Here is a 19,509-nt window from a genome sequence, read left to right as displayed (position 1 = left end):
TTAACATAATACGTAACACAATTAAGACGATAATAACGCAGCTCGTGATTAACTTGGTATAGAACAAATCAACTTTACGCTTGAATTGAATGAAATTTTGAAGCATTTTATTTAACCCCTTAACCTACGACTTACGTTCGTGCCCGTAATATTTACGTTTGGCCCGATCATCGTACTACAGGCTGTGCCCGTAATTGTAGGTTAAGGGATTAAAATACAAATTTCCTGGATGACTGTCTACAATAAATAATAAATAATATTATACGTATTATTAATTTTTTTTATACAAATTCGTAAACTATTGTACGAAATAGTTTCGTATCTCAGTGTTATATACTTGGTGTATTATACTTTGAAATATAGTACTTTAACAAGGATTGAGCAATTCATTTCCGCTTAAAAGATTGTTAAGGGCAAGAAAATGGCAGTGGTTAAATCGTTTGATGTTTAACACTTTTGGCCTTGCCTACATTATAAAAAACACAATAAATGATATTGGTAATAACAGACTAGTATTCAAAGTTGTTCGCGTACCTGTCGATGCCAGTCGACTTTAATGTTAGCGTAGGTGGTTGCAGGTGAACGTATGAAATTGGTAATTGTTAAGTGACGTGAATTCTTAACGCGGTCGCGAGCATAGTTAACTCGTGAGCAATGTTTCTGAAAACAATATTCACCTTTCACGGGTCATCTCCCGTTGTAAGAAATAAATACTACTAGTCACGATACGCTAGCTTTAAAATAATTTATTATTCTAGATAAGAAGCGAATTTAAAAAGTTACATTTACATATCTATTCATAAAAGGATATCATGAATGATTATATAATTACAATAAATTTAACGAATCGTTAAGCATTCATGAATCTGTTGCAACTGAATATTTTGTCTAAATCGGAGAAATTTTTATTACCATTTTCAACGATGTTAAGCAAATAAGAATCTTGTCTTTCATAACTGTGCTAGCATAATGTAGCGTTTCATAGATTCAAACATATTAAGTCGAACAAGTGCGTTGATTTTCCTTATCATTGATATATATTTAAATTTATTATACTAAAAATAGGTACACGTTGTTATATATTATAAATGTAACATATCCAAAGTACAGAGAAAGAGAGATTTAATTGTTTGCAGTTTCGTTAACTGCGAACTATAATGCGTTCAAAGACGATGATTTAGATTTGGAAATTAGAAATCGTAAAATTCATCTAATTTTCATTATGTCGTCAAATGTAAGTAATTAAACAATAAACTATTAATTACCAAATAAAAGTAATATTATTTTCACTAATTTTTAAATATCACACTTAAACACATTATGACTTGCAATTTGTCAAACTGCACACAGTTAAATTGATTATCGTTTGCAACTCACCTGTTAAATAAATTATTCTTAGCAGTTCGTCAAACATAGGTGGCATAAATATTCCAGTAACTTTTCACTCCGTTATATACACCTACATATCTGCACACATAAACAAATTAAATTAACGAATCCATAGAAGAGAAATCGTTCGTCCCGTTAAATCAAAATCATTCGGTACAACGCGTACGAGTTGAAAAGGATAATCAATGACGAAGTTTTGTTGGCAGTGACCACAAACGTGATCGCTGATAAAATAGACGATTCGATAACAATTACGGGGGCAAACAGAATCGTCGATTTATAAATACTCTGCGAAGCTATAACCGCATATAATAACAGGGTCTCGAATTATTCAAGTATCGAGCGCATAATTATCCAATCGTTCAACTCTAGCCCCATTCAAAATCACCAGAGCAGCACGACAAGCAATAACTTTTCACTTTGGATTCTGCGGCTACGACGCGACGCCCCATATTTTACGATTACAACGTCCACGTAGGAGAGCGTGATTGTCTGGCGCGACGCTATTTTATAGTCTGATAGAATAACGATCAGAACAAGAGCGCTTCGAGCGATGGAAATCTAGCAATGAATCATCGAGATCGCTTGATTTCGGTAAAAGTTCAACGCGTGTTGATTCTCCTGCGGTATTTTTGCTTTTTACGAAATTATTTCCTTGGATTTTTTACCAATTAACGCAAATGCCCGTGACGTATACGAACACAAATTGTTTTTAGTTTAGCCAATTATTTTAGATATTGATCTTTATGGAGCCAGAAGCTACGATCGATATATATATACATTTTATGAAAAATATATCGTATGTCTGCGTCGTAAATTGTTTTGTATTATAAAAAAAAAAAAAAAATTGTGCGTTAAGGGATTCGAAAAAGCGTGAATGGGAAACTTGTTTTGCTATCGGCATATCCTTTTATTTCTAAAAAAAATCATCTTAAGTTTACGAAACAGTGCCGGCAAAATTTGCTTGATTCTCGATAATCTGATTTTGATATTTTGATTTTGATTTTCTGCTCTATTCCCTTCTTAATCTCTTCTAGAAATTTTCAAAAAGTTGTCTCTTATCGAGTCAATTTTTATTTTCCGTATACTCGCAACCGTACAGAAAGTTCAATAAATATACGAACAAGTAGCAGACCTGCATTTCTTTCGATAATTTAATCTTCACAGATATCATAGAAAGAATTGATCTCAACTTCAACGTATTCAATTTTCACTTCTTCCAATAAATACTACACGATCGCTCGGTATGTTAGACTTTTATTTCCAACAATATCCACCTGCCTGTTTCTCCAAGCCTTGTCAAATTCACAAAAATAATTATCCGTCAAAAGGATCATCCCGCGATCGCGTTACGAACGCGTCGTTAACAGTTCTCTCTCGAATCATTAAAAACGTCTTCCTCGATCGTCATGCGTCTGTATCAATGCTTATCGAAACGCATCTCTTCCGCCCTTCTAATTTTAAAATCCCCTTTATAGAACCAAGGAAAGTGCACGGTTGGCCGGGTATACCGGCTCACGGGTGCAATTATTCAATCGCGGGAACGATAGCGACGCTCGAATACAACGAGACAGCGGGGATAAGTAATAAGTTTTCGTTGGGTTGGTTGCACCGGACAAAAAGCGACGTGGCGTGCGTTATATGGGAACGATAAGAGGGAAACTTTTGCGAATGGTCGAGCGCGTGCAGAACTCGAAGGAGCATGTTCGTCGAAGGACGCGTGAAAGTCCTGGCCTGTGGTCCCCGGGCTTGTGTCGTTGTTATCGACTCTGCTATGCCACATTTCACTCGGGGCCTCCGCCTCAGCCCGGTATCGGCATTCAATGCTTTTTACCGAACGACGTGAACCAGATCTTTTTGCGGCGGCGCGGCGCGCACCGTAAAGTTACTTTTAAACGACGGCCAACGCCTCGCGACTTTCTGCTGCCTGTCCATTTGCGGCGCTTTGCTATGTCAATGCAAATGTTCTTCCTGACAATGTAACGACGCCGCTCTACGAGGAAATGCCTCTCCCAGGCTGGGAAAAGTAGTTGCTGGGCTCCGGGGATTCGGCCTGGGAAAATACGTCTGACCTCGTCTCGGGATAAAATTCCTCGACGATCACCGGAATTTCTTTCTCGACCGTCATAGAATCTCCTACTTCAAAATGGATCAAAGTGGATGATTAGCTTCAATTTTTCTTTTTGCGAGAAATTACGTCTTTTTTTTACTATTGCCGCTTTGTAGGTGAAACGCGTGAAAGTATACGCTTACGGAAGTTACATATAAACGTGTATGTTACGTTGAAGATTTTGCAAAAGACGATACGGTTATGTATCGTGATTATATTGGCAATGTTTGACGAACAAATATAAAGACGTATGTATTAGATCGTTCGAAAAGTTTCTTTTGTTTCATAATTTTGTTGATAATAGATGGACAATAATTTCTGTTTCATATTATTTTATTGAATTACGTATGATCCATTTCGTTCTATTTCTATTATTACGTTCGTGCATAATTCGATAAACTAATATAAAACAAAAAACATCGTGCGTCTATTATTTCCTTATAAAACAAAGGAAACTTTTTGAACAACCTAATATATATAGAAATGACAAGATTTTTATTACACACATATGTAAAGTGTTTCACAACATGCGGGGCAAAGATGTTCGTATAAATACGTGTCCTATTTGATCTTGATTCGATGTTATAGCCACTTTTGTGTTTCGTTAATCCGCAACTATTTGTTTACCTTCGTAGAAGGCGCTCGAAACTTCGAGCCGGCTATTCTCGGTCTGTATCATTCGACGTATATCTGGAATTTCTGGAAGATTGCGAAGTTCCTTGACACGGCGACAGCAAGCTTGTATACAAACCGAGGATTGTCATTTCGAACATCTTTTACGAATATCAAAGTACGAAGTTGAATCAAAAATATCAATTTTCAATTGTTTTTTTTTTCAGATTACATATACGCATAAACGTCGATCGACAGGAGTAATTATTTCAATATATTCTTGATCGCTTATCTCGTAACAAATTACTCAACCACTGTTTCGTGTAATCATTAACAACACGGTGTAATATCGTTCCCTATACATTACGTGAGAACCTAAATAGTAATTTGAAAATAATGATATATACATATAATTATAGCCATCTTGTTGTTATAACAGTCTGAATCTTTGCATATGTATAATCTGTCTGCATATTTTATTTCATAACGTGCAATAACGAAACGACTGCCTCACTTTTTTCCCGATATACTTCGATTCTTTTCTCATTGGTAATTGGACGTATTTTACATCTGTCATTTGCAACGGTCTCGAAACGAATCCAGGACAACGTGGAAGCTTTGCATCATTAAGCGTGTACCTGGCAACTTTCGTTCAGACATTTTTATTCATGGTGCGGACAGTGTGGTATCGTGTTGGACGTTTACGTCGATCGGTATCGGTGGCCAGCGGAAACAAAACGGTTTCGCGGCAGAAGCGGGTGCCTAGTGAAATGGAAAATCATTCTCGTTTTCTTTCGTCTAGTTTCCTTTTCCTTTTCCTTTTTTCGATGAAATACGAGCAACTCGTGAAACCTTAACGATCGTTGTGCAACCGCACAATTATCGCGTGCTGAGCCTGTCGGCAATTCCTAACTTATACATTTCGTACCTCGTTGCCGTGGCTAAAGTAGGCAAAAAATACGGCTAATCGTAATAATTATTTGAACCTGTTGTCAGCCTCTCCACTTTTCACGTATTGTACAGTCGTTCAATGTATCGAACATGTACGCTCGTTCGATGTACACGACAAATACGCGTCCACTGACTCGAGAAGCGATCGTGTGCAAAATAATTGTGTACAATTATTTCAATTTATCGATGAAAAAGACGTACAAGTGAATTTTTCGACAAAAATAAGATAAACATGGAAAATGATACGTGAAATCCGCGTTTATATAAAGGAGTTATGAATTTCTTGGTTTATATGAATTATTTCATTTATATTCGTTTAATTCTAGTTACAGTCTTTCTTCAGATTTAAGTATTTTTCGCTTGTGACATATTTTCTCTGATTCTTTCATTTGACGTGGATTACATGTTTGGATAATATGGGAATGTAACGCGCTAAATACCAAAATATAAGATACGCAGGTGTTTCGAAAATAATTCCTGCAATTTTCAATCAGGTTAATTGGAAAGATTTCAGAGATTTTAATGTAACGTAATTATCTTGAAGAGGAGGTACCGTCTAAAATAACATACATAGTATCGTATCAAGTTTTCAAAGCAATTTTCATGATTTATTATAGTAATTCGTAATTGGAAGATTTGTAGTTAGGTTTCGGTATAAAGATATCTTCAAAATTGATCCAAATTTTACACGAGATCTTTTAAAGGCTAATTTGCAAATTAAACTAGCGTGGTAAAGGACCGAGAATCTTTTGCCCATTTCGTATCCGAATATTCTTATTATAACAAGTACTTGCGTTATTCGTTTACGTGCCACGTATAACATGATTTAAACAAAGTGAAACGATCGATCAAATAGTCATACGAGTTTCAGAATTCTAATTACGTTGCTGAGAGAGAGGATTTACACCCTTTGAAATGGAGCCGAACTTTTTCTTGCGCAACCACGCGAACTTGAAAAAAAGTGGCTTGTAACTCGAAGCAAATTCAGTATCACGTCGATGTATCACGGTTTTTCTGGTTCCCACTTTTTCATCGGTTTTTCTACGCGTGCATTATAACGTCGCTGGCAGCGGTATCTCGTTCAATTATCAGCGCATTGAACGATACTTTTTAAATTGCCCGAGATATCCTGATTTTTCTTTGCGGTTCGCGCCGTGCCATTTAGATTCGTCTACTAGCGACCTAATATAAAAACGGGATAAAAAAGGGTAGAAGTGAAAGTTCAAGATTAAAAGATTACAGGAATTCTTAGGCGGTGTAGCGAGAGGAACGAAGGAGCCGGCATTAAAAGGAGTCACAAAATGAGAGTAGGTACAATCGTTTTTTGATCGTTACGTGAGCATCGTTCGCTCAGAATTCATTTCGAGGAAAGTTTTAACGAACCAAACCATAAACGGAGAGTCGATGCTGCCCTGGCGTTGTTAAATTTACGATATAATTACGACCACTTGAAAACAGATAGCAAGACGAGACTGTCGGTAGTTCTTTTTTCCCTCCACTTTTCTTTTTTCCTCCTCTTCTTTTCCGATCATCCACCCTTCTGCTTACGTACGCAAACTGATTGCTCGTTATTGTATTTGAACGAATAATAACGATCTAAAATGACCCGCATCGGCTCCGTTCTCTCGCTCGTTTCCCAGCCACCAGTCGATAATTTTGCCGTTTGTCGTCGCTACATACGGCGTGATCAACCTATAACTGGATGAGTTTGAATCATAAAGAGGAAGAACGCGATGAATCATATTTTCCATTCTTCCTTTTTATACGCGAGCAGTTTTAAAATTCTATACGTCGTCAATCAATCTGATGTTACCAAAATTGTCTTCTTACATTTAGTTTCTTAGCAATTTTTAAAATATCGCTTCTTATAACGTTAGGATATTATTATGTACGCGTATAATTTCCACCTTATACTTGTCGCATAGTTTAGAAAAGGTAAGGGTCCAAAATTTACGATTTAGAAGAATTGAGGATAAATACGGACGAAGACAGAGACAAACCTGTCTGCCCTACAAAAAGAATTTTAAAATAAAGGAAAAAAGTTGTACGTAAATTATAGGAATAAATATACCCGTGTCATATTGTATGCATCACGCTTCTCAGAAAAATATTTAAATAACGAATGAAAATCTCCACTTGTTCCCTACAAAATGAACGACACCGGAGGAAATATTATGCCACTGTTTAGCGACAGGACAGGTTTACATAATGAAATAATTGTCGTGTATTTCCATAACTGTACTTATTAATATCAGCAGAAGGATCGTGTACGCGGTGTCCTTTCATAAAAGGTGCACAATCGTTGTGAGTAGTTCGCGACAGCAAGCATAATTCACACCGTGGAAACACGATTCGAAAGTGCGTGCGATAACATAAAGTATATTCGATTTTCTTTTTCTCTCCTTCTTTTCTTCTTCCTCGGGTCTATGCACGCGGCATGAAAAAAAGAAAAAAAAAGGAATTCGCACTTCGACTCACGGCGTACTTCACCGCTACCAGCGTTACGTGAAATATTCGCATAAAATTATCATATTCGATTTAAACGGACTTAACGAAGCCAAGAAAGTTACATTCCCTCGTGCCCGGTTGAATAAATTAAAGAGGCGTGGTTATCGAGAGCCGTTCGTCTCGAATCGGTGACTCACGATAATGTCGAATAATTTCTCTGATTTTTTCTCTTTTAGCATATTCCATTAGGCTATGGTTGAACGTTCCACTGTCTAATTGATACTCGATAGATTTCATTCTTTTTCTTTTTTTTCCCTGTTATTGCTGACATATTATCAGCGATAGAAATGTTTCTCGTCGTCCAAACCGAAGGAGAATATGTTAATTTGAAACATTTAGATATTGATTACATAAATCGTTCTATATAATTGATTCTATGTATTTCGTACGAGCACTATGTTAGTATGTTAATTGATACTTGTACCACGACACATCTGATGAATTGGAAATTATAGCGATACAAGTCAAGAATTTGTGAATTTCGATACACTTGCATAAGAACGTTTCGATTCTTACAAATATCATCCCTTTGGTTTCATGGTCGATCGAGTTGTAACTTCGCTCTTCGCCATCGTACGATCTTACGTAGAAGAATATTTGGAGAAGATATAACGAATTTTTTACAACGATGGACGAAGGACAGGTTTTTACGTCAAATAGCGATGAATCGACTTAGACCACTATGATCCTTCCTTATCTATTTGCAAATACATACGTTAATTGTTACGATGATGTAATACGTACGTTTAATTTACGGTAGTTAAACGCTAATGTAACAATGCAATGTTTCTAACTGCTCATACTCTGAATAAATAAGTATAGAATGAATAAACGTAATTACTTTTGAGAATAGATAACGTTTCTCGCGTACACGTAACAGCTATCGTATTATAAGATATTATTATACATAGGTGAAATTTTATTCTAACAATAAAATTATATTTCAATTTATTAAAAAGTATCTCCAAAACCTAAAATATTAAAAAACCTTTATAACAAAATTAACATGTTCAATATTATTTGTTTCAAAAATTAAATACTATTTCTAGAAATATGAAAATCTTTCAATTTGGTTAATGTTACAAAGCAACTTTTTTCCATTTTAGTATACGAAGCTTCTTTTCTATATATTTTCTATACAAAAAACATTCTCATATCCTTAAAACGTTTCGGGGTGTTGTTTGTTGCATGTTCGATAGAAGAAGAAAGCCGATTGTCCTGAGCTTTCAGAAAGCGCGTTCGTCACGTTTAAGAAAACGTTGCCGCAGTTCATTCCGCTTCCGATCATTTTCTCTTTTCTTTACTTGGCGGTCTCTCCTCTTTCCAAACGTAAACACGCAAGCTTCTCTTTCTTTCTTCCTTTCTTGCAACGCGTGCTGCCCGAGTATCTTCGACTTTTTATCTAAAATAATTAGCGCGTGAACACGACTACATTCCAGGAGCAGCTCGCGAACGAAGAAAGTTGCTTGTCAGCGATGAACGTGTGCGTTACACGAGAACGGACAAAAAGCCGAAGTGAAATTTTCATTTTGGCACGATCCCGGTTACGCGATCGTTAAGCTACGAATCGTGGTATTAACAGCTTCTTGAAAAGGGAAACGTGCTCGCGTATTTTTCACGAACATCGTATTTCCTCAATTTTCTTCCATCTGAATATTTTGCATCGTTGCTGTAACATTATTACGTTAAGTTATATATAGATACTTTCGACTGTGTTATTATCTTTTATGAGATAGCAAACGTTTGAAGTGCTTGAAATTGAGTAAGATATACACCTGTCGGTGTTTGAAAAATATAGGAAACTTCTCGTAATTTGCGTCACATAATTTTAACTCCGCTTCGATCTTCGAATTTTTATAACCCAAATTCTCCTCGCTTGATAGATAAGACAATTTTTTATGTTTCCAAAAAGATTTTTAGCATAAGATAGAAACGAAATATCACGCGTAGTAATAACGGTTATTTCATATTCTTTTTGCACGCTTAAAGATTCTTTGATGATAGAAAAACACGATTATCTTATCGAAAATGATCAGCGGGACGTAGCAGGATCAAGAGATTATTTATTTAGTAAGTGGTAATTATAGGTATAGGGAATATCTCATTTATAATGATCGTCATAAATCTACAGTGTTTGTAAGCAATGAATAATATTTCTATCATTGATATGTTAGTTTAGGATAATTCAATATTTTCTAAATATTCAATAAAACCACGGAAAAGCATATTATTCAATCGCAGAATCAAATGAAGAGATAATTTTAACGTGGAGTTGATTAACAACGTACCGAATTACAAAGTTCCTCTTCTAAAAAAGGATGACATATCACGGCTTTTTATGTCTCGTCCATATGTGCAATTATTTTTTAATAACTACTCGTTTAGTAGTTTTTTTTAAGTCAGCAACCTGACTGCAATTTAATATTCGTCACAAAATACCTTTTATCTTGCAATGGTTTACTTTCGGACAGGAACGATTCCAAGAATAAAACTTGACTACAGTTTAATATTCGTCACAAAATACCTTTTATCTCGCGATGGTTTACTTTCGGACAGGAACGATTCCGAGAATGAAGCAAGAACGTTTATGCGCTCGAAATTATGTCATGGAACATAGAAATACGCGTAAGGTTTTTGTTTCTTCTTCCGTGAAAATGCGTTTTAATTTACGAGCGGCAGGCAACGCGGCAACTTTTAAGTCGCGGCGATAAATTACTTCACCCTGTTTACATTCGTTATTTTTGCGACTGACGTTCCGTGGCTCATGACAAAATCTAGATTTTTGCAGCGCGCCGCAAAAAGAAAGGGAAAGTCGTAGCCTCGTTCTAATTTATATGCAGCAAGAAAGTCATTGTCACACCTGATTCGTGGCTATCGGTCATCATTGAATAAAGAGAAACTTCCGGTCTTCAACGTCGCAAGGTTTCTCGTGCATTCAGCATCTATTTCGTTTCGATTCAGTCCGAAGTTTGCATTTCATTTCATTCGCCAGTTAGTTTTCGGTACGTAGATATTTTATTAAAGTCGAGGCAAGGGATGGGTAGTCTTTTCAATAAAGAAACTCGTTTCAGTAAAATTTCAAGAAAATTTAGTACGAAGAATATAAATCAAAAGTATTCAAAATTCTTAAGCAAAGAGAGAGGAGATTTATTTCAGCAAAATTGAATCAGTAGATATGAATCAACTTCTATTTATCATCTTCTTAAAGATATATTTTTTTGAATAGAGATAATATGTTTTATAGAATCGAGCTTTGATATAGTATTGTCGTGAATTACATCTTAGAAATGTTTGATTTCATCGAAAAGATTTTATATTTATATTTTAACACGCTTATGAAATTTTGCTACGCTGTTTTTAATGAGAGAAATGTAATTAAGATCTTTTGTTCAGATTAATTTACTAACTCTATGTTAGCGCGGAACCTAATTAAAATAGCCTCTTGATGGATGAATCAGCCTGATTTGATAATCAACTTTTGTGTTCTCGGTAATTCTTTCGAAGTCGATGAGAAAGTTGAGACAATTCGATGAGCTGGTCTGTTTTATAATAGTTTGTCACGACTCACGATGACCTAAAAGCAGAAATCCTAAATAAGTTCTTTCATGGAAGAATTTTACATAATTGGCAATAACTGTTATTACGGTAGTCAGAGTGTAAATTATTCGAAAATAAATTTATGTCGAAGAGCTGTGGGACATTCCTATTTCATCTTTATTTAATTAGCTTTTTTTTATTTGAATGACTAATGAAGCGTTTATTTTACCCAGTTTTTATTCGTTCAAAAAATGTTATAAATTTAGTAGCTTAGATAGTCTTCATCTTTTCAGGATTTGAAATGAAAGGAAATTTAATTAAATTCATGATTTCTCAATTCAAATATAAAATTCTATATTTATTCATAACTTAAGTTAATGTCAAGTGAACATAATCTATCGTATCCCTTTCAAACTCTTCTAAAACATCACCACCTGGATTATTTATTTCTTTTAACGACCTCAATAAGAATAAACTGTCGATAAATATTATTAAGTACATCTGTGCATAGATATTTTCAAAGCTATAAATTGTCATCATTTATACTATTAATATAAAATATTTTACCTAGCAAAGTTTAGCTTCTTATAATGTATGTAAATGTCTTAACATGATAATTACGAACCCCATATTTCCTCAATTTTATTTTATGCTTTCATTTTATGTTCCTATACTCTCATCATGATTAAATTTAATACAATAAAAATATTACAATAAAAGTACAGTAAAATAAAACTATATTAATAAAACATATGATAATATAATAAATATATATTATATAAATACAAATATACATTTATAGTGATTAAAATTGACTTAAATAACATCAATTTACCTCGTCATTTAATCTTTTTATACATGTATTTATACATATTTATTATTTACTTATTTAACATATGTACATATGTAATCAGAACGATTTGAACAACAGGTTAAAGTATTAGAATCAACTTCTAATTATTATACAAATGATCGTTGCAGGCTTTTAAACAAACAATCTTGCGGTTAATCGAGGATCGAAGGTAGACATGACGGGCCACGCGACCAAATCTTTTCGGAGGATCGGTCGGATCGTCGAGTCGTGCGTCGATCGAACTGGTCGGTGAAAGAGGAGAAAGAAAAATACAGGTAAGCTGTTCAAAGCCACGACACGCGTGGGAATGAGTTTCCACCTCTGTTGAGCTGGTTCCACGTGATTATCGGTATGAGCTGCGTGAACGATGCGTTCGTCATCGGAGTGCAGGTGCTTTCCTGGCGATGGCTTCGAACGGCTCGTGAAACACGTGAAAATATGTGCGTGCCGAGCACGAACGATCTGACCATTTGATCGTGATCATTTCGTTCGGAATTACAAGCAGCAGCGACTCGTTTGATGACCGCTTTCTACGCTTTTCTAAGAAAGAAAGTTAAAATTGATGGTACGGTTGCAATTTTTTAAATGTTCGCCGAGCAGTGAGAAATAGGAAGCTGGAAAATTAGGAAATGACGAGCGAAGATTAAATTGGAATGTGCACGTTAATGTGCACCGACCAGTACCGTTAGGTTTTTACGGACTGATTCATAAATTCCATTTCTATAAATTTACAATGCGATTAAACATCGATGGAAATGTAACAGGAAAATTATCTCAAAGTTGGATAACGCGTGATTGATGTCAGAAACATCACACTTTCTCCAATAAAATAAAATAATCGAAATATATTAAAAGTAGCTCTTCCAATAACAATAAACAATTCTTTCATATTTAATTACAAGTATAAATAAATATTGCAAACCAAATTGATACTTTTCATCTTTTGGAAAGTTATATTCTGGTAGTTGTGTTATTATATTTCCAGAATAGTAATAATGCTTTACGAAATAAAGTAACGTGTGCATATGTTAAATACTTATGTTAAATAAAATACTTAAAAAATCCTCTAACGTGAAATATAAATGTTTCATTCTCACGTTCACATCGCTCAACTGCGCAACACTGAAACACGGGAAAGATAATCTAGCTATTCGACAAAGCTATTCGATTAGGTGATTCGTATTAAATTATTAAAAACAGAAACTCCAAAGATACCTATATGTATATATATCAAGGAATGTCAAATTATTTCAATTATTCAAACCTAAAGAGTTGTATTTTATCATTGTGTTGGACGATAAAAACCTCGTAAAATCTAATTAACACCTACTTGAGACTTGAACTATTCAACTCGGATTTACTCAACGAACGGAAAGATAAGAACGAGCCGAAAAACGAGGAAAAAATCGAATCGCCGATAGCTATGCTCGAATTTCAACAAAAACGTAAAAAGGATTAAGGAGCTATTTAGGACGCGGTTCGACTTTCCAGCCGTCTCATCGAGCCGTAATTACATGCTGGGCGCGTCCGTTGCGCTTTTAACCAAATTCTTAACGGACCACCTCCATGACAACGTTTCCCAATGAATAGCGTCCAAAATTACCTAGCAAGCGCATAAATGTCGCCCAAACCCGCCGTTTCAAAAATACACTATCCTTTATAAGTATTTCTTGTTATTTCTGTATTTAGAGGTTCCTACTACAATAGTTATTATTTTATTCTTTGGACAAATTTATCACACCGTTCTGAGCCGGAAAACCTTTATAGCAGTTTCTTACATGGGCTAGGGATAAAAACAAAAGAATATCTTAAACTTATCGATTTATAGTAACTAGAACTATCTTCTAGTTACCATTTATTGTAACTAGCGCATCTGCATATGGTTGGCGAGCGCGAACTCACGTTGTCATTTTCAACAGTATTATTGCACGGATGCTCGCAAAATTATTTCGATCGTTGTAGGCATCTGTTATGAATATATATTATACAGTGGCTACAAAAATTATTGCCAAGTATCTTTATTTTCCAATGAAGCGTTTTTTTTTTTATCGGGTTCTACATTTTATTTTTGTAGTGGCGAATCCTCGTAGTCGTGTAAGAGTAATGATAAACGATGCGAATATATTTAGATCTAATTTATTTGTATGACGATAAATGCTACGGTAAATACAACGTCGTGCCAATACTTTTTGTTGCGTTTGTTATGCTTCGAACCTTTTGAAGTTTCATTAGCATCGTAATGAAACTCGACTATCGAGATTGTATCGGTAAAGTTTGAAAGGAATGTGAAAATCTGTAAGTCGAAATATTTATAGACAGTAGTGTATTTTCGTACAGTTTGTGTGGAACCATCATTTCGCGAAATTTACAACGAAACACAATAACACAACGATACGATCCATGACGACGAAACGCAACGAAAATGGCTGTTCGAGCGAGTTCACCTTGGATGAAACAAATTAAGGTATTCCATAGGGCGCTATTAAGTATGTCATCAAGAAATACTCAAACGTATGGTTACCCTTAAGTTTCTAAAATAATCCATAGAAATCTATCGGGGTTCCTTGAACCTTCTTCTGGAACCGGTTCTGTTCATCCTAAATTGGGAAACGTGGACCTTCCAAGATGGCTATTTAAATCGTTTTCTTTCTTCTTCTTCTTCTTCTCCCCCTCCCCCGAGGAAAGGCTTACTTCTCGTAAGTAATACGGCTGGTTCGTTTTGAAATCGAATAGCCCTTCGGTTCTTTTGTTTATGATGTGATTTTAACGAGTTTTTCCGGTTCTAGTCCTCAAATTTCATATTTAAATACCGCGGCATAGGGACAATTTTATTTATAACATAAGATCGTGAATGTTTGTTTCTCTGCAGGAAACAGTTCTTTTTGTCAAATTATTTATATTAATCGAAAGTATTATACACCGTTAATGCCTCTTTAAATAAGATGAGTCGTCTGTGAACATCACATAATTATTTGAATTAAAGTTGATATTTCCATGAGCGCACGTTACAATACGTATTTTATATTTTACCGTTTACGACATCAATCTCATCCGAATCTTTTACAAAATGAAATAATTTTTGAAGAGAGATTACGTCCACCATTTGATTGTATGTGTACGTGTATTTACGAATCTAAGGTAATTTCGACATAGAAATTTTAATTCGTGGCCTTCAATTATTATTCATATGAAATGACGTTTCACACACATTTTCTATATTTGCAAAGTGCTTGGTTCGCGATATAAAATGGATTCGAACTTCAGAAACAGTATCTAAGTAAGGTCGGAGAGTGCACTTACAAGTACATTAACGTTTGAAAAAGTAGGACTTTCTAAATGTATTGGAACCTTGAAAGATAGGAAGCCAGGCATACCACAAGTAGCATACATACAAGTATCGTAGAGTATAAAATCTGACAAGCTTCTGGCTAAAATACACATAAAATTTATTTTATCGTGCCACAGGTAGATAACTATCTGTCAGAAATTAACCATTAAATTACGAGATATGATCTAATACTTCGTAGAGTTTCGGTCATCTTCAAAGGTACTGTTTATGTATATTTTTTCGAAACACTTAGGTATACGTACAGAGTCGAAATCTATCTCATTTAGATCTAAATATTCTTTAAAGTATTTCTTCTTCTCTTCGAAGCACTTTTATAGTATTCAAAACGTCTTAGATAAATTCACAACCTATTTTTAGTATATTTATACTCAGCTCTACTGATCTGAAAAGATAATACGTTAGCGCTAAAAGAACGTACAAGGCAACTATAAAACTTATCCGAAAGAGATCAAAATAAAAGCTACTTATATGAAAAACTACATAATACCAGAGGAAAACAAGTCTTCGCTCATATATGTTCACTTTATAAAAATACACCGTGCGAATCCCTAGAAATACATCATCGTAAATCAATAAAATTTCTATGAAATTTTACGAATAGCTTATTTCGAACACTCTGTGAGTTCCATTGGTAAATAAATATCTTTCGATCTTGCGAATATTTACGAAATACGTAATTCCATTACGATCGCATAATTGCAACCGTTCGATACCGTACACAAGAGTATAACGTTTTCTAAAAGTTTATTCAGCTAAACGGTTGGACAGCTTGCGAACAGTTGTTGAGTTATAAAAGATAATAATGGGCCAAACACTTACTTATCTAGCTGCATGAAACGCGTTAAGAGAAAAGGAAATCGTGTCATTAGCGGGACATACGCTCTTCCTTGAGTTTTTAGTCTAGTCTCCGATGTTTCATAAATTACTGGCTAGACGAATATCGGTAATTATCAGAAGCGATACTTTATAGTTGCGAAATCGTCGGTTATATTACGTTCTACTCGGCTCTACCGCGCAAGGAATCGAGCACCGTCGTTTAATTTGTAACGGTGAGCGCGTTAAACTAACGCGAGGCTACTTTTCACCTCGTTTTCCCCGTTATCGATAACCTCCCATTTATGTTTCGCTTTTTACTCGAACTGTTCGGGCAATTGCCGTCATTTGCAGCGATCGTAATTAATCGCAAACTCGTGACTTGCTTCAGGATACTTTACTGTTCATGAGCACACACTGTGCTTGATTTGTAATAACAGTATGTAAACTTTATCAAAGAGCACAAATTAATAACGAACTAGTAATTAGAAGCGCAGTAGCCACTTTCTTTTTATGCAGCCACCAGACTGTAAACAACTTATTAAAAATCCTATCAACGATATATTTTATTATTACATTTACCATGTACGTATATTATTATACTACTTTGCCATTTAAACACCACTGATTACATTAACAGCAGAAATCTTTCTATCAGTTTACAACACGCTTCTTAATTTAATTTACGATATAGAGATTAAAAAAGCCGAAGATACGAGTTTGTCAAGCAACGAAATCTGTTTATGAGACAATTATTTGAACAATTACAAACGCCACATTTATTATTAAATATCGATTTTCGAAGATCAATTTTATAGGCTTATAATGTGTTATTATACATAGGTATGATAGTTGTAAATAGTAAAATCAAGAAAAATTTAATACGCATCTGAAAATATATATAGAAGTTGCCAGACATTTACTGCTAACATACACTTAATAAAAAATTAATCACTCACGCCCGTTTTAAACATATTAAAGGTGTTAATGATAATCCGATTGAATATAGAAGCTTCTTAATATAATCGACAGTTTAAAAACTTTTCTGATCTCTGCAATATATATATATATATGCATACATTTGTGCTATATAGATAGATCACGTATATATAGCTTCTACGTACATTTTCAAATGTCTTTCAAACTTCACCGATATACACGCAACAGTTGGTGTTAATGAATTTGTAAATATTTCGCATAAGACACACAATATATTCATAAAAAGTTTCTACAACTACTTTCGTGAAACACTGTAGATTGTCTTTTCTCATTGTCGGTCAGATGGCAAACCATCAATCATACTGTGTTCATAATGAAACGAAGGGTATGAAAAATTCAATTTTAATTACGTTCAATTTAAAATTCAATTTGGTCACACGATTGGTAGATATTTGTTGCGTTCTATAATGCAAAAACCGTATATCTGAGTACCATGCGTAAGACGTGCAAAGTGTAATTCAATCATTCGGTTTCGACTTGTGGCCAGTTGCCAAGATAAGATCGAGTTCGTCCAAGTTCTGTGTTACAATGTTGTCAAACGTTACCAGCGACGAACGAGTATTTCGTTTCGCCAACTTTCCATTGCATTTTACCTTTTACCGTTATTTCATCTTTCTGCCATTACCCATGCTCTTCGTTGAAATTTTATACGCCAGCAAAAACTTTTGCTCCTTTTTCGGTTGAAAGTAACACGCAGAACGAAAGGATCGCGTGCAATAACAGAGGAGAAGTTGTTTCCAATATTGATTTAACGAGATTAATACGGACCGTTTTTATTTTGGGAGTGATGTTTTAATGAGGTATCTCTTTGAAATTTTACGTCATGTTATATGATAAAACAAAACGCGCCAGCCGACGTGGAATAAATACGAATAACGTTAAATCAAGTCTTTCGTATAATTAGCCAACTACGTAAATTCACGATAAACGCAGGAATACAAAATAATAATTAACTGGAATCAATCAAAAATATGGCGAAGTATTTTCGTGAATTCGTACGTTTAAGACAAAATTCCGAGACCTATTAATAGTTGAAACGGACAAGGTAGTTGTAAAATTATAATTCGGTGATGTTATTATTATATGCGATATTTACGTGATTGTTGGCAAAATAAACGATAATTAAACTTACTAGAAAAACATATTTTACGATAGAATTGAAACCTTCTATAATAACTTGTTTAAAGATAAAAGGACAATATCTGTAGCAGTAAAAATATAAAGCGAAGCGCACAAATAAACTCATCGTCGATCGCTATAAAATAATACAATAAAATATCCACGTCTCTTCGTTACAAATATAATCATAATGATACTCTTCATACGAGGAAGTGCATTTTACTGTAGATATTATTGTACGATACTTTCAATCCATCGAAATATTGCAACAATTTCCAGGAACCTTTTATCAATAGATCTTTCGTAGAACCCACGTTTCTACCGTTGCACATTTCGATTACGCTTCAATTTCTCTTCAACTCGAAGTTTCTCCTTTCACCGTTTTCCGCACTTCAGAATGGTGTTTCGCGATTGATTCTCGAACTTCAGCCAGCACGATCCTTGGATAGCTGGTAATTGTTCAGATTATAATGCTCGGCTTACCAGGAACCCGATCTACGATTCTAGGCTTGCGACTCGTTCAAATGGAAACACAATCGCGTTAATACGATTAAAGTCAACGTTCACAGGTGCATCTCACCATCGAAAGTTCCAATCTTTATTCCGTATTATTTTCTAGCTTCCCTTTTTTCGCATGCCGTTTCGTGTTCCACTTTCGTTTCGAATCGATGGCCTTCAAGAGATATCGAAGTCGATATGTATCTCGCCTATAACGAGCAAATAATATTTCTCTTCGTACGAAAAATAATGTTTATTCAATTGGTCTGTCGCGTTATCCCACTATAAAGAAACATAAGTTCCGGCTGAGTTGTAGTAGAAAGAGAGACGGAGAGAGTGAGGGGAGGGGCGGGAGGGGGAAAGAGAGAATAAGAAAACAGAACGAAGGGAAAGAGATTTCAATGCTGCTTGGCACGAGAGACGCGAACCTTCCACCGGAACTTCAGGCAAATCATTGACATTAATCTACTTGGCATTGCTCGTTTCTAATCATATTTTAATGATTAAAACAGCGCACGATCAACGAAACTGGGCCGCTACAAGCTTTCAAGGATCTTTCTGATGGAAGAGGCCTCATTTCGAACTCTTTATAAACGTTTATGGATATGATGGCATTCTTTGGATCGACCTACAGATATTAAAAATTAATTCAACAAACATGTTTAATGGTTTATCCATGTAATTTATGCATCGCATCGTTCGAAAAATTAGAATCACTTTTTTAGTTGTAACAATCGTAAATTTTTTAATAATTTCGTTATGAATCTGATA

General features: G+C 34.9%; 2 protein-coding genes across 3 annotated transcripts in view; one reads left to right on the top strand and one right to left on the bottom strand.

The window, feature by feature from the left end:
* The window catches only part of LOC117235009 (class A basic helix-loop-helix protein 15-like), a 288,550-nt gene that overhangs the window by 41,386 nt on the left and 227,655 nt on the right, over positions 1–19,509 (bottom strand). The gene's annotated exons all lie outside the window — the stretch shown is intronic.
* LOC117235010 overlaps positions 12,053–19,509 on the top strand; it is a 281,666-nt gene continuing 274,209 nt past the window's right edge. Inside the window, exon 1 of the transcript XR_004493600.1 lies at positions 12,053–12,235. The gene's annotated coding sequence lies outside the window, so the exon portion shown is untranslated. The remainder of the gene's footprint in view (positions 12,236–19,509) is intronic.

The sequence above is a fragment of the Bombus vosnesenskii genome, unplaced genomic scaffold (assembly GCF_011952255.1).
Source record: "Bombus vosnesenskii isolate JDL3184/JDL3185 unplaced genomic scaffold, Bvos_JDL3184-5_v1.1 scf7180000013314, whole genome shotgun sequence".
NCBI lineage: Eukaryota > Metazoa > Arthropoda > Insecta > Hymenoptera > Apidae > Bombus > Bombus vosnesenskii.
This window is presented reverse-complemented; position numbering and strand designations above follow the sequence as displayed.